Genomic DNA, 16,378 nt, shown 5'->3' with positions numbered 1-16,378 from the left:
TTACTCAAGACGTGTAGGTTTTAGCATGTGTGAAAACACTTGAACGATAGCTGCTCACGTGGTGTGTATCATTTGCGGTGCTTCATTGTAGACAGAATAGGAGCGCTCTACAAAGGAAGTATCTAGGTGAGACATCTAAGTAATGGACACTGATTATGAGGAAGGAAACTTACAGATTCAGCAAGAGAAGAGGTGGATCATTCTAAAGTGAGATGTTAGATCCTCACAGCCCTGGTCTCAAAAAACATACTAAAGCCTTCCTTCAAAGTTCTCTAAGTGACCCCCAAACTTAATCCATCTATTAATCCATTCTCATCTTCAAGATGAGCCAAAAAAGATTATCATTTGGTTTCGAGGACGACTCCCCCCCCCTTTTTAATAATAGTGAACATGTACTGTGCAAGGAAGTCAAATGCCCATATCTTCTTCTTCTCCTTCTTCTCCTTCTTCTTCTTCTTCTTCTTCTTCTTCTTCTTCTTCTTCTTCTTCTTCTTCTTCTTCGATTGCTTATAGCAGAGTAAGATTGTATTCCATAAACATGGTTTCAACAATGAGTCCATAAGTGACTGTGGAGGCCAATAATGGACCCACACATCCTTCCATAGTGGGAACATAGGTTTCCAGGCGGGAGTTGATCACAGTGTGAATTTGCCAAGCGTTCCTTCCTCCTAGCACGTTTCTCCCTTGCATCCTGAGTTTGAGTCTCTTCAAAGCCCATGACACCTTTGTTAAAGGCTGTTTTCCAACTGGAGCGCTCGCAGGCTAGTGTTTCCCAGTTTTCAGTGTTTATACTACATTTTTTTAGATTTGCCTTGAGACAGTCTTTAACCACCAGCACTTTCCATTTTTAAGTTTGGAATAGTGTAGTTGCTTTGGAAGACAATCATCAGGCATCCACACAACATGACCAGTCCAACGAAGTTGGTGTTGAAGAATCATTGCTTCAACACTTGTGATCTTTGCTTCTTCCAGTACAATGATATTAGTTCGCCTGTCTTCCCAAGTGATGTGTAAAAAATTTTGGAGACACCGTTGATGGAAACTTTCGAGGAGTACAGCAACATACCCAATGACATCAATTTTAGGAGGATGGGGTAATGTCATAATGCTATCAGTACAAATAAGGTTTTTTTAAAAAAATAAAAATTCAAAGGTTTTCCTGACTCCTTAACTCCTGATTGCACATCCAGGAATCTGCTCTCCCAGCTAATTTGCAGCATTTCCATCCATGTGGAAAAATTTATGATTACATAAAATCTATGCTTAAATACGCAGAGCACACATTTCATTTTACATCAGCCCCCAGAGGGAGGGCTGCAACAGTTCTGTCGAGAAGAGCTGGCTGCTGCTACTGCTGCTGCTTCGTTTTCAAACGACATCCAACTGTTAATGGGAGAAGGGAGGATATTTGAAGCTACTCATCATGCAGAGATAAAAAGGAGGCAGCATAATCCTGCTATGTCTTGATAACATTAATTAGCAGCAGAGCTTAGGGATCTTTCTTTTTTTAAAAAAATCAAAACTATTGGATTTAACACTTAGTTGCAAAAACACTAATAATGTTCAGAACATTTCTGCATTCCTGATTTTTAAAATGGGGTAGTTTTAACAACAAAATAAATATCTTTTTGTTGATTATTAAAGAGAGGCATGCCCATTTTGGATTAACCCAACTTTTTAGTACAAGTATATATAAAAGAAGAAGACATTTGCATCATGACATTTCCAACAGGGCTTGTGTCTGAGTAGATGCTTAGAAACGATTGTCTTTCATTCAGTTTAGATTCTGTGGCTCTTGTGGTATGAGAGCAATACATGAAACGTTGCCTACATTAGTTGTGCTCCCAAGAGATGTTTCACAATTCACATCCTGTAAACATCAAACAGGAGTAGTCCTTCCCGTCTCCCCTCCGCCTGCACTCCTAGATTTGTGGCTCTCGAAACCCAGAACTAAACCCAAAACAATGCCTCAGGCTTCTCTTGAACCATTACAATTATCCAAAGCCAAAAACATATTACAGCTACTGTTGCTGTGACCATCTCTGTGTGTGATGTTTTATAGTGAAACCTAAGTAAATGGAAAATAAAACCACTCTGTCCGAGGATGCTTTCAATGTAAATTTGGACAGTAGAAGAGAAGTAAGGGGTTAGCCTCAGATGGGGAAGAGGTTGTTGCAGCAATTAGGAAGCTGCCTTGTGCAGAGCAGGTCTATTTATGGACGTCAGGATCTTCATGGAGCTATGCCTCACCTTCTCTAAATGCATATAACCAGAGAGAGGACTACCGAGAACAGGACTATCCTGCGCCATGCTCTTATCCCAAAAGGCAATGTGAGCAACTCTTGCTTGAAAGTAAAGATGAGCTTTATACAGGCTAACAGGGTCAGCAACAAGCACAATGCCCAGAAGGTATAAGAAACATCAGGAAGAACTTTCTGACAGTAAGAGCTGTTTGGCAGTGGAACAGACTCCCTCAGAAGGTGGTGGACTCTCCTTCCTTGGAGGTTTCCAAACAGATGTTGGGTGGTCATCTGTCATGGATGGTTTAGTTGGGATTCCTGCATCAGAGGAGGTTGGACTGGATGGCCCTCAGGATCCCTTCAAACTATTCTATTATTCTAGGTGAAGATTCAGGTTTTTCTCATATCAATTTCTATAAAGAGTTTTCGACATAAAATACAATAAAAGCCAAACTAATCAAAAGAAGCCTCTCCCTCTGGTGGGTCAAGGTGCTTCCTCCACCCTGATAGTGAGGCTCTGGACTCCACAGAAGGGGTGGGGAAGAGAACCAACAGATCTGCTTCCTTCTCTCTGACTTCTAGAGTCACAAGGGGGGGACCTCCTTCCTCCAACCCTGGCCACCCACCTTGCAGCCCCCAGGCATGGTTTACCTGGGGCTGCCAAACCATGCCAAATCCTTATGGAGCCAATGGGCCCATGACACTCAGTATGGACCCACAAATCCCTATTTTAATGTGGAGGAGCATATCTGAACCTCTAATGATAGCAGCATTGAAGGCTATTTTGCCGAATGAGTGGGCTAACATTTTTAAAGGATCTGTGGACTAAGTTGCCTGTGTAGATAATGTACCTTACTTGTGGTGATCAGAAGCTTCAGAAATGCGGTGCTATATTGATAACAAATTCACCAGAGAAGAAAATGCAGTAGTAATAATAATAATAATAATAATAATAATAATAATAATAATAATAATAATTGTAATAAAAAATCCTGTTTGTGCATTCCTCTCCCATTCCTGGGCAAGAGTGACATGTTGAATGCTCCCAGACAAAAAACAATTTCTTAATGCTTAGCCAGTACATCAGCAAGGAGGGTAAGACTAAAACCCTCCTATATGTAGGGACATAAGGATCTGAAGAAGCTATCAAACAGGGGGCCTCCTCACCTGGACTCTGAAATGGTACCATGATATGTACATGTTATTTTCTGTATTTTTGAATCAGCTCTGTTTTTAATCATGCATGATAGTTTTGCACGATTATATGCCACGTTCTCTTTAACAGCAAAAAAACCTACATGGCAGATGTTTTGTTATAGAAAAATCCGAAATGGTTGACAGTGCATCTTTTATTTTAATTGGCTGATAAAAATCACGGCTTTGTTTGTGGATCTTTGTATTCTGCCATCCACCTCTAAGAAAAATTACTTCAGACACTAAAAAGCACCTTTTGAACCTCTCTCATCCTATTTGTCCTCAGTATGAAGGTTGAAAATGAGGAACAGTTCTTGCCAGTGTAGTTGTTTATCCACGTAACAGATGGATTTAAGAAATAGCCGATTTAAGGCTCAGCCATATAAACAGTCCCATTGCCAATCTGATCAGTGCAAGAGGAACACATTTTACTTCTGACTTTTAAACATCTGCGTTCTCTCACAATGGTCCAGTTCACACAGAACGCTAAGCCAAATCATGACTTAGTGTGAATTAGCAAAAGTGCAGGCTCCTGGAAAGTCGTCTGTGGCCATTTTTCCCCTTCTGCAGTCCTGCAGCTGCTGCTGCATTAAGCCATGGTTCAACTTTGTGTGTCATCCCCATTTGGACTCATGTTTTAGCTCTCTCCAACAAACCACATCCTGTACAACATAAGCTACGTTTACAGGTCATGGTGTGTGTGCAGAGAGCTGCAATCCAAGTATAGGTTTGGACATGCTAGTTCGCTATAGATACCTCGCCAAGAATTCATAAGCAAATTTTGCATGATGGTTCTTGAGATCAAGGTCTGTGTTAGGAAACAATTAGGTGCCATTTTGAATCAAGATGGCAGACTGGACCTTTCAAAACTGCACTGAGTTTAGCCACTAATTTCAAAACTTCAGATTTTCAAATCAAGCTGTGTACGAAGCTGCTAATATTCTATTTTGATCCATTTTGAGAAAACCTGCCCCTAGTTTGTATGCCAGTGTTCTGTTTCTTGTTTAGGTATTGCAAATAGGCTTTTACTGATGTTTGCAGCAAAGATGTCACACTGTCCTAGATCTGAAGCTCGACTATCCCATTGTTAGCCAGAGATCCAGAGGAAATATTTGTGAAAAATGCATTTTCAGTAAAATAATTTTATCTGAAGGTCACTGCAAAATCATCTGTTTTAGCAAGCTTGAGCTTGTGAGATCAATTCTCTTTAGCTGCATCACCCAAAGGAGAAGAAATAGGATGCATACCACTGTTACCTTCAGAGAGATTTCACAGATGTCAATGCTACTTTAGTACCTTAGCGCTGCGCCACACACCGTTTTTTCTTCATGAAATGAAACATCAAATGAGATTTTACAATGACAAAAAAGAATTTTATAGCTGTACTAGCTGGCAAATGATGTACTACAGTGGTTTTACACTAGTCTCATTGTTCTGAGCTTTGAAATTCCTGAGGCTAAGCCGACATGTGCTCAGAGCATGCAATCCAGCTCATTTTTTTTAAAAAAAAAATGTTATCACACATCAAAGCTATGGCTTAATGAACAAACCATGTGGACTTATGAAACTGCTAAAACTCCTAGAGTGTAGATCAGTCTCTTTCTCTGGTTTAAAATCTTAACCTTAACTCTCCCAAAAGCATTGGCCTGGGATAGAGATGGGGGTGGGGGGTGGGATCAGGTTGTGAGGAAGTCTAAAATGCTCCAAATGGAAAGAAATAGCATATATCCTTTAAGCTTGTCTGCACAGATACCTTATTGTGCATCAGACTCTCTTTAATGCGTATTTAATGAGCATTACTGCTGTAGTATCTGGACTGCACTGCACGCAGCTGGGAATATGGATGTATGCTCTTAAAATGCCCAGGATTAAAGAGGAGAGTATCTTCATAAGCATAGTAATCAGTGGATCTGAGAAATTGCTAAGACACGTTGAAATGCTTAGCAGGCATCAACATTCACAGTGGCTTTCAAATTCTGATAATTTCAGGCACATATAATCTCGCATTTCCCTCTTGTTAAAATTGACTTTTATTCCTTCCTACTTCTGGGTTAATTACAGTATCATTTATCTATTTATTTACCTTTTTTCACACTCTCCCAGCTAGTGCAAAGTTCCCCTCTCCTTTACTTTCTCTTGTGCACTCTCTCTCTTTTCTACTTTTGCTAAATAATACATGATAACGCTGTGAAATCAAGTCTGAATATAATATATATGAACGATTCGCTGGCTACATTTTTTAATGGTAACTATTCAGTCTGTAGAAAGTTCAAACTACTATTCAGCTCACATTGGAACAAGCCCATTTAATTCATTCATATTAGTGAATGTATAAATGCAGGTAAGAGGCACAGATACTCCTTGGTAGATTAAAAAATGTCAGAACGGCCCTGTATTTTTAATATTGAGTGCTGGAGGCCCATCTCCTGACCTAACATTTCTCATCCAGGTGCTTGCTAAGCAGCTTTCCTGTGGCCATATGAAAGATCTCCATGTAATGTTGTTGTTGTTTAGTCGTTTAGTCGTGACCTCATAGACCAGAGCACGCCAGGCACTCCTGTCTTCCACTGCTTCCCGCAGTCTGCTCAAACTCATGCTGGTAGCCTCGAGAACACTATCCAACCATCTCGTCCTCTGTTGTCCCCTTCTCCTTGTGCCCTCCATCATTCCCAACATCAGGGTCTTTTCCAGGGAGTCTTCTCTTCTCATGAGGTGGCCAAAGTATTGGAGCCTCAGCTTCAGGTTCTGTCCTTCCAGTGAGCACTCAGGGCTGATTTCCTTAAGAATGGATAGGTTTGATCTTCTTGCAGTCCATGGGACTCTCAAGAGTCTCCTCCAGCACCATAATTCAAAAGCATCAATTCTTCGGCGATCAGCCTTCTTTAATGTCCAGCTCTCACTTCCATACATCACTACTGGGAAAACCATAGCTTTTAGTATACGGACCTTTGCTGGCAAGGTTATGTCTCTGCTTTTTAAGATGCTGCTCCATGTAATCGCAAGCCCTTAATTTAGCAACAGGCTATATTCATCTTCTCTAAAGGAAACATGGCATTATTTACCAAAATAGCATTAAGCAGTCCTTCTATAAATCAAACCAACAGAAAGCAAACATTCTAATATCCTGCTGAACCATGGAAAAACACCACAATATAAAACCCATAGTGAATAAATGAAAAGATACATGTGTATATGTTCTGTCCATTTCCAAGCAATATCAGTATGACTGCTGTTGAAATGACAGTCTTGAAATTATTCTTACTTTTCACACCAGTCCTAAAAACATTTGTCTGAAGGCACGTCCCGTAGTTTACAGCACTGGTTTTTTTTCTGGGGGGGGGGGGGACACATACCTCCAAACATTTTGTGAATCTAACGGAAAAAGAAGCTAATTTTTAAAACATTTTTAGTTTCTTCTCTAGCACAGTGAATCGTCAGTTCTGTTGCTACCCCCGATGGCAACCTCATTTCCTGTCATGGTGTTTCCTGAGTCACAGACGGAAGGAGAGTACATTTTTTGGGGGGGGGGGAATTACAGTAGAAGCTGCTTCTGAACAAACAGGGTAAATTAGAAATCATATTGTGAACTGTCCCGTGATCTTCAGATGAAAGACAGTATACAAATTTCAAACATATATACATATTGCATAGCAACCCCTTACCAATGGTACAATTGCAAACTTCTGTAGAAGTCAGCAAAGAGTTTCATAGTCCTGCTCTTGGATATATTTTTTTTAAAGTACTTGTAAAAAAAAGAAGAAGCAGTGTCTTTCAAGAAGCGTTTGCGCTAGGTGCGTATATCACATGGCATTTTATACTTCGTAGCTATAGTGGAAAGCATAGCTATACCCCACAGCCACAGGTATTTATCTAGTAGGGGTGTACTTGAGGGATGATGTCAAAGATGTCTACCCATTTTTGTCAAATATTATGCAGGTGGGTTAAAATCAGTCTAGGATATCAGTTCTGCGCTACTGCAACCACTGGTGAACCAACTGTGAGTAATGGAACAGGTGAAGAAAGCTTAAGTCATCTCTGGGCTGTGAAGCAACACTGAAGGGTGTTGTGAGGGGAAATTGAGGCCTCTTGAAATGGCCCAGAGGCTCTTTCTTCTGCTTTAGTTGAATGTGTTTATATGAAGAGGTTCACACAATAAATAAGAGAAAGCTTGTGCACCTTGAAAATGAGCATTGCCTTGAAAAGCCTTTTTATTAAATAAATGCTTCTCTCCCAATAAATACCAATCTTCAGAACAGCAGCAAGCTGAGGAGAAGCCTGAAGGTAGCCTGAAAAAAAGAAGCAGCTGCTGTCATACCACAGGTGTGAATCTTCAATTAAGAACCATCATGCTTTTCTGTCAACACTAATGAAATTCAGATGTGACAGGTAAGAGAGCTGCTTTAGGAAAGTTGTTGTTTTTTAAAAAATATATATATATATATATTGGTTTCTTTTTCCCGTTCCCCATAACACCACAGTAAGGACTGCTTGCCAACAAGAAAGTAATGATGCGATGGGAGTGACAAAAAATGGGTTTCTAAATGAGGTAACAGCAAGGTAGGGAAGAAAAAGGGAACAAACTGGTCCCTTTCGAGCTCTGACAAGGTAGATAAGCCCAGAACTGCCATATTTGAAACAGGGGCTGACAACTTTCCATGGAGGATGTTTCAGTGAAAATTTATGCCACCCATGCTGGAATTCAATCTAGGCTTCCAAAGGCTGAGTTGAAGGGGAAAGTCTCAGGGTAGTAAGTGAACAGAAACAAACAATTTACATCACAGATATAAGTTAAATCCATTTAGCACAAAAATCACTTGGAAATAGGGAATATTTTCCAGCTCCCCCTTTTGTTCAGGCAATGTATGTGCTGGGAACTCCCATAAACGAGAAAACTAAACATTTTAGGGGGGATAGATTGAAGCATGCAAAGGCAAGCTGAGGATGTTTTCGTGAGATATGTTAAAAGTAAACATGCACACACAGCCAGGCTAGTAAAATTCTCTCTGAAGCTGCCATTTAACACCCACCCTGCACAGGGTCCTTCCAAGAAAATTTGGTAAAATATATATGTGGGCAAGTTTTAGTGAATCAAGTCCAATCAGTGATTCTGTGCCTGAAAAACCTAGACCATGGAGAGATTTCTGAAGAACTGGAATTCTGACCAGAGTTCTTAGGGAAATGGTTGCAAAACCAAAAGTTAGAAGGTAGCTTCATGATTAGCTTCAGAAATAAAGCACTGAAGTTCCAGAAATGAGGACTTGGTTAGCACATGGCATTAACTGGAATGTAGCGGAAGGAGGGATAAAGTTTTAACTTCCTTGACTATTTTTTCCTCTTCCCTTTTTCCTGTTCTTCCTACTGATTATCATGCATTATTATTTGAACTAGGAAGATGAGATTCACCAGTTTCCAAGCCACCTTCTTAACCAGACAGCTAGGAAAGGTCAGAAGCAGGGCAGACAGTTGTTCCCTGTGCATTGAATGTGCCTGTTCTATTCTAGATATACTTTCTTTTGCTCAGGCACCTGCACAGTGTGAGACCTATTACAAATTTATAAGTCTCAATTCTGTCATGCAATTTACTTGCTCGCTTCCCAGCAGAAGCCCACAAAGAAATCCTCTGCATTAGAATCCTAATTCATTGAATATCCTCACTGCGATCTTTCCCAACAAATAGGGCACACACAAAAATGAAGCTGAGTTGCAATTGCAGAAAATACTCAGCATATTAGACCTGATGAAGTGTTTCAGCATTCAGAATGGCTCTCTAGTGAGGGGAGAGAGACCCTGTCAGATAGCTTTGCTTAATAAGCTCAGTGGTGGCCATAAAAATAAGGGCCTATTCACAGGGCTCAGCCTTTGAGCTTGCAGCAGATGAATTTTTAAAGTTATTGTCAGTCCACACTGACTTTTCAGCAGCACTACCAGACTACATGCTTATGGGAGAGTCAACAACATGCTTTAAACTTAGCAAATAGTCCATTGGCAAAGTTGCAGGAAACCTAATAAATGCTCTAGGAATTCTAAGCATTGTTCCTTCGAAACTGTCATCTTTAGGAAAGGCAAAATCAGTTCCTGACTTTCAATTCAGAGAAAATACAATGTGTTCACCTTACATTTAGGATGACAAAACAAAAAATGGGGTGGGGGAATTAAACAAGGGAATAAAAGAGGACTGAATTTTGCATTAAAATTACATTGTTTTCCGAGGGCCAGGGACTTATTCAGCAGAACCTCAGCAGTTAGCATCATTCCAGGGGTAGTCACAGTAGATTAATACACATCAGACTGAGGTCACATTCACACCACACATTGGAGAGTTTCCTAGGAAGTTCAAATAATCAGATCAGGCACTTCGGAGAATTTCTAGTGAGTCTGGTCAGGCTGGGGGTTCTGCCAACATGAGGAGTTGAAGCAAGGAGATGGAGCCATCAGATGCCCTATAAATGCACTTAACTCACCAATACTTTATTATGGAAACTTCTTTCAGGTGTAGTTCAGAGATTTTGTAAAAAATAGTTCAGTTAACTTTGTTGAAATGAGCACATTCATTACAAACACTGGTCTTGAAGCAAAGACAGGTGGCAAGTTGTGGCACCAAAATCCCGAAAGTCCTTTCAGCTGTTCTTTGGCTTCCACAGCTACACTAGGACTGAAACATTGCCTGTTCACAGCTGTCACTGAGATACAAACAGCATTCCTTCTAATCTGCAGTACAAAGAGAGTTCATGCCTTCAGGTGACTCTGGTATAGAAGATTCGGTCATGATGCAGGAAAGAATTAAATAACCTAGAGGGTCTAATGAGAAAGGAGACTAAAAATGTGCTCCCCATTCTTCAAAGCCCATTGTAAGGTGGATTTGAATTTGAATAGCTATAGAAACAGTATATACAGTAGAAATAGGAAAAACTTTTCAAATCAAAAGCTGTTCAGAGCTTTCCAGAGGCTCAGCAAAATACTATGGGAAGTGATTTCTTGGAAGTTGATGCAAGTATAATTGTGCAGGAATGGGATTACTACTGAGGATCTAGCATATATATGACATGTATGTTAAAAATAACAGACACAGAAAAGGTAGTCAAGCAGACAATGGATTTGTTGAGAAATTTAGTATAGTTATAACATATTGGAACATGGAAGTATGAGCCTCTTTTCTTCCTTATGTGTTTTTTGGTGTAACTTCATGTGTCGTTTGGGTATGTTTTCTTTTTCTGGATTATTGTTGATGATACTTTACAATTTATTTTATGGAAATATACTAAGCCTTGTTAAGTATTGTTATCATTGGGGGTGGGGAGTACAACCTTGCAAAGGTGTGGGATTCTCACGATGAGGCTTCTCTGGAGGTTCATGGCAGATTAATCCTGTTACCTCCACACAAGATGGGCCTGCTAAACCATTAAAGGTGAAATGTTGACCATGGGAACATTCAACGCACTTGAGGATGGAATGGCCACTTCTGATGTGAAGGTGTGTGAGGCGAGAGAAGAAAGAGAAGAAAGGAGCTTGTTGTTGCATAGGCTTGTGAGAGGTAGCCCATTTTCCTTCCCCTCCTGGGAAGAGATTTTGACAGTGAGCAATGGCTGGGCAGTTGGTGGGCCATGGACCATCCTTCCCACTTCTCTGTCAGTCATCCATCCTCTGAAAAGCAATGAGAGAAACAAAGCAATAACCATCAGGAAATATATATATACTCACAGCGTATTTATAGATTATCTGCTGCCGTTAGAAGTTGCCTCTGGCTGCCACTTAGCTGCTGAGCCAAGTTCAAGCTCTTTGTTTGCCAGTGCCAAGCCCTATAAAGCTTGGGACCCAGGATATCTGAAAGATTGTTCCATCCCTTATATACCCAATCACTGTGCTGTGCAGAAGAGGGGCTCTTATGAGTATCATCTCATCTGTTCCATATCATACAGAAATTGAACTCCTTCTCTTAACATATCAGACAAAGGCCATCTCTCTTGTCTTTTCGGCACCTACTGAAGTCCTTTCTTTTTCAACAAGTCTTATAAGTGGAGATCTTTCTGCACTTAAAGAACTGTGTCTGCATCTGTGCTGGATTTGAAATGTTTCTTACATACGGAATTGTTTTTGTTTGTCTATATGAAATTGGATATATATATATATATAGTTGGCGATTTACTGTGAAATTGCTTCCTGATATTTTATGGGAAGCATTTCATAAATGGAATCCGACGGATAAATAAGGAGTTGTGGGTAATTCAGAAATAATGTCATTTGACATGTGTGGTAGATGGTGGCGAGTAAAATGATGCTTTAACAATCAGAAGTAGTCTCCTTTTTTCGCCAGGGGAAAATGCATAAAAATTATCCTTCGCAAATCTCCTCCTTATAAGATGTCAAAAGCCTTCACACTGCATATTAAGGAACATGGAAATGAGCACTGACATGGCAAATAATGCTAAGTGAATAAATGCTTCAAACAACTGAAAATAAACCAGTGTGCCAGTGGAAGCATAATTTAACCCAAATACCAGAGGAGTATAGTGGTTGGGAGGTTTATGGAATGATGTGTGTTTATGTATGTGGGTGTATTATAAGAGAGGCCTGCTATAGATTCCACAGTTCCCAAGCTGTTGTATGTAGGCTCCATGCTCCATGCATAAAACTGCTGAAATTTCAAAGACTCCAATGATATGCCATTGTTTTAGCAGACTCTATGGCTAAAGCAAGGCGGGTATTTGTTTTGCTTTGTGGGGCAATGGGGAGAATCTTATTCCATTGTGGGCATCTCACAGTATTTGGCAGTAGTACTGAACTACAATACTTCAATAGAAATGTAGAATTTTCTCATAGAAAGAAGCAGCATTCAAGAGCAATAATTATATGGAATAAAGATGGAAAGCTTTCAGCTTTCACTGTGGACGCTTATGCCATATTGTGAAAATGGGTGGAGAGAGACGTTAAATGGTTAGGGATCTTGAAGTGAGCCTAATTGCACACAGCTGTGCTGAAAATGCAAGCAATTAGATGAGCTTATCTTGGGCACGTTCTGAAGGGGGGCAGGCTCTCTAAGTGTCTTTTGTTTTGGATACCCCAAGATAAAAACAAGAGATGGATCTATAAAAATAAGAAATATTAATAGTGTTATAATGGTGTATTTAGGAGCACTGTAGATAAAAGTTCTTGACTGGATTATATAGCTGGAATAAAGGAGACCGACTTCTGCTGGAGACACCTGATATTGAGAAGGAAAGTCCGTTCAAAACTTAACATAAGTGTTTAACAGCAGACTCAAGCTTATTAAGCACTAAAATGATGAAACACCAATAATAGCACAAATTTCTCACAATGGTAACTTCTTAAGAATGAGACCCACTTGGAACAAACTTGAAATTGATTGAAATGAAGTCATAGAATGGAAGGAAAATGCACAGACTGGGGTGTGGAAGCAGCTGTTGGTTTGGAGAAACTTTTGAGTCCTCTTGTCTGGTTTGTTGCATCTGATCTGGATCTAAGCAGGCTTACAGCCCTTTTTCTTCTTCTTGGACTCTACCCATAGTCGCTACAGTAGACTGGTGAAAAAGAGAACCATGGTCCTGCGGCACAAATAGCTATGAAGATGAAGAAATTTCAGCAGGCAGAGTTGACATGACCAGCAACATCTGCCAAAATTCCTTCTTCTGCACTCTATTAAAGGTGCAGCAGCCCTGTCCTCAGCTTCACTTGGCTACCTAATGTACACTGAAGAAAGTCAGCCTGTCATAGAATCATAGAATCATAGAGTTGGAAGAGACCACAAGGGCCATCGAGTCCAACCCCCTGCCAAGCAGGAAACAATTTATAATACATAAAGACCTGCCCCGGTCCTTGCCAGCCAAGTGGCCAGGAGAGAACAGTGCAAGGTAAAAGCAGAGGTGTTTTGCATCTATTTTTATGTGATAATCAAAAGTAAGTGTTCAACTGCCTGAGCGCATTAGGCGCATATGTTATACTCAAGGAAGTGCATGGAAAGATATATATGATGTGTGCACCTGAAAGAGGAAAAAGGTTAAGTTAAATCAATCACACCCATCTCCTGTAATAATCAGCAAGCTTATGTTGTTGGGGACCTGTATCGAATCTTCCAGGTATGAAAAAACACGTTCAGAGATAGTTCACTTACAGCAAGTTACAGTCACCTGGAGAGCTGAGCCCCCTGAAATTAGCTCATATTGCATCAGGCAGATAAAAAGCCAGTATAAGAGGGAGAGAGGGGAAAAAATCATATAATTGCAAGACTCCGATTGTGAATGTTATAACCTCTGGGCTCTACATTTTACCATTCAACTGAACAGATAACATTTATGCATATGGAGCTGTTGTATTGCTAATTCCTGAAATAATGTGTGCAGCATGGCATATCATTCCACTGACAAGCAATTGGCAGGTAGCTTTTACAATAGCAAGATGGATTCACAGCATGGAATGTGTTGATTGCTCGTGTCAATCCCTTTGCAATTTTAAACTAGTAGTAATTAGAGCTATAAATCTCTCCCAAGTATAATTAGATTACTATTTATACCTATTGTCATTAAAACCAGCCTGAGACAATTACTTTTTTTGGTTCCATTGCCGGCAAAAGTCTCTTTAAAAGCAATAATCACAGTGTTTAACGCAATCCATATTCCTAATTCTATAATGCAAAATATCAAGGAAATTAGGCTGCCTCCCTCTTATACCCAATGAGATGATATGGCAAATTCACTTGTGTGGGTTTCCTAAATTACATTTATCAGTGCTGGATTAAAGGGCATTCATTCACATTGAATAACACTCTAGACTACATTTATTTGACAGATATGTCATTCCCCTTTTCCTATCCATATATGTAACGATGCAAGCACAGTCCATTTAGCTTTCCTCTGCTTTGCTTCAAAATGGGCAGGCTATGGATATTTTCATTTTCCTCTCAAGTCGAAGCATACCCACTGCCTCTCTGTCACAGGAAAAGGAATTGTGTCACATTCTGAGTAGGAACACACCTTAATTTGTATTGTCCCTTTCAACACAATAAGCATGATCATTACCCTCATTCAGTACTTGAGACATCTCCATATTTTTGTGGTAACATGGGGTCAGCTTTTCCCATCCATAGTGTGGGTGGATTCAGCCCTTGCAAATTAAGCTGCTAACCCATTCCTATGATTATTTTGTCTTATGACCAACTGATCGCACACAAGTTTTCTTCCTCATATTGATAAAGCTATCACAGAGAGCTCTATCCATCATACAAGCAAATTTCAGCAGGTTAGATGAACTATAAGCACTGCATGAAAAACACAGGAATGAGAATTGACATGCAAGATCTTGCAAAGATGGCTGTTGGATTGGAGGCCAGAAAATGTGCATCAACTTGGCAGGAGCAGGGACCGAGCAACGGGAGCTCACCCCATCGCGAGGATTCAAACCGCCGACCTTCTGATCGGCAAGTCCTAGGCTCTGTGGTTTAACCCACAGCGCCACCCGCGTCCCATTTTTTTAATGATACAACACTGCAAATTACAGCTTTCTAGAATCTTACATACAAAGTATGCAGAGTATTCCTGCTTGGCAGGGGGTTGGACTCGATGGCCCTTGTGGTCTCTTCCAACTCTATGATTCTATGATTCTATGAGTATGCATACTACAAAGGGCAGAGCAGGAGGGGACAGCCATGGTAACATCATCTCTTGCTGTATCTGGGTGCTCAAATGCACACTTTGTGAAGCCGTACGCTGGCTCCCTCGGCCAATAAAGCGAGATGAGCGCCGCAACCCCAGAGTCGGTCACGACTGGACCTAATGGTCAGGGGTCTCTTTACCTTTACCTATCATTTAAAAACATTTTAATGCAGTTGTGAGGAACTTGTGGGCTTCTTGTTGGGCTCCAACAACGTCCCAACAGCTAGAATAGCCAATGGTCAGGGACGATGACCATTAGTTGCAGTCCAGCACCATTTCTGGGATAGGGGCTAAAGGTTCCCCACCTGTTTGAAAACATGCTTAATTTTTCCAAACTAGTTTTATAGATTAAACTGCAGTATGGAGCACATTCTTTCATTACCTGATAAAGTACTCATCCCTTCTATTCCCTTACACACAAATAATGTGAAGAAGAAGCCATGCAAGGTATACTTGAAGCTGTGAGTTTCTATTTTTCTTGGATTAACCATAGGTATCTTTTGGACATGGGGAAAACCAATCACTAGACCATTATGAAATTGAATGTAACACAAATGGCTGCTCCCAGCATAGAGGCTGGTTAATGGACTGCGGGATAATCCTTTTCAAGCACATTTTTAGCAAGTGGTCGAAAAAGGCGATAACAATTCCATGAACCTCTTGTGTTTCCAGTGCTGCAATGCCAAAACTTTCACAAGCACTCTATTCACTAGGGACCAGGGGGGTTATAAAAGTATGAATTCCTTAATAATGAAAGAAGAACATTCAAACCTGATGTTCTCAACCTAGACAGGCTTTAGAATAGACTTTCCATGTTGTGTGAGTTTTGACCATTTAAACTCCCTTAAATTGATGTTCTTGTAGTGCTTTCCCAAACTTATCCAAGAGCTGGCATGGTTTCTAGCAGTCCTGTGTGTATGCGCACGCACACAAATATGTGTGCACTTGCATGTGTGCATGTATTGAATTAATATTATTTACAAGCTTCTAAAGTCTGCCACAGAATGTTTGAATCAATGCCATTCAGCATATCACAATTATAGTTGTTCTATATTTAAAAACACACACTGGAAAGTTCATTTCTTCCTCCTGGATCTATTTATATTCCCTGTAATTTTAGCTTATGTGGAAATGATGCCTTAAAGATCAATGTTACAGCTCCACCTATTACACTAATATTTTTTAAAAAGAAAGGCCACCACAAGTATATACCTAGTGATGGACCTCCCAGAATTATTAAAGACTACAGGGAGCCTGGATCTAACTCCCTGAATGTTGGAT

General features: G+C 40.2%; 2 long non-coding RNA genes across 11 annotated transcripts in view; one reads left to right on the top strand and one right to left on the bottom strand.

Annotated features, from left to right (window-relative positions):
• Positions 1–4,470: 4,470 nt before the first annotated feature.
• LOC308594074 lies at positions 4,471–6,649 on the top strand. The gene is made up of 2 exons (XR_014011293.1): positions 4,471–5,939; positions 6,438–6,649. It is a non-coding gene; the product is annotated as an uncharacterized lncRNA (long non-coding RNA).
• Positions 6,650–6,772: 123 nt separating this feature from the next.
• LOC308593935 overlaps positions 6,773–16,378 on the bottom strand; it is a 401,889-nt gene continuing 392,283 nt past the window's right edge. For 8 of the 10 annotated variants that reach the window (XR_014011096.1, XR_014011097.1, XR_014011098.1 and 5 more), the window contains one exon: positions 6,773–11,075. This is a non-coding gene — a long non-coding RNA (uncharacterized lncRNA). The remainder of the gene's footprint in view (positions 11,076–16,378) is intronic. The other 2 variants (XR_014011101.1, XR_014011100.1) reach the window with 2 other exon arrangements.

This window comes from Podarcis bocagei, assembly GCF_964188305.1.
Source record: "Podarcis bocagei genome assembly, chromosome: 8".
Lineage (NCBI taxonomy): Eukaryota > Metazoa > Chordata > Lepidosauria > Squamata > Lacertidae > Podarcis > Podarcis bocagei.
This window is presented reverse-complemented; position numbering and strand designations above follow the sequence as displayed.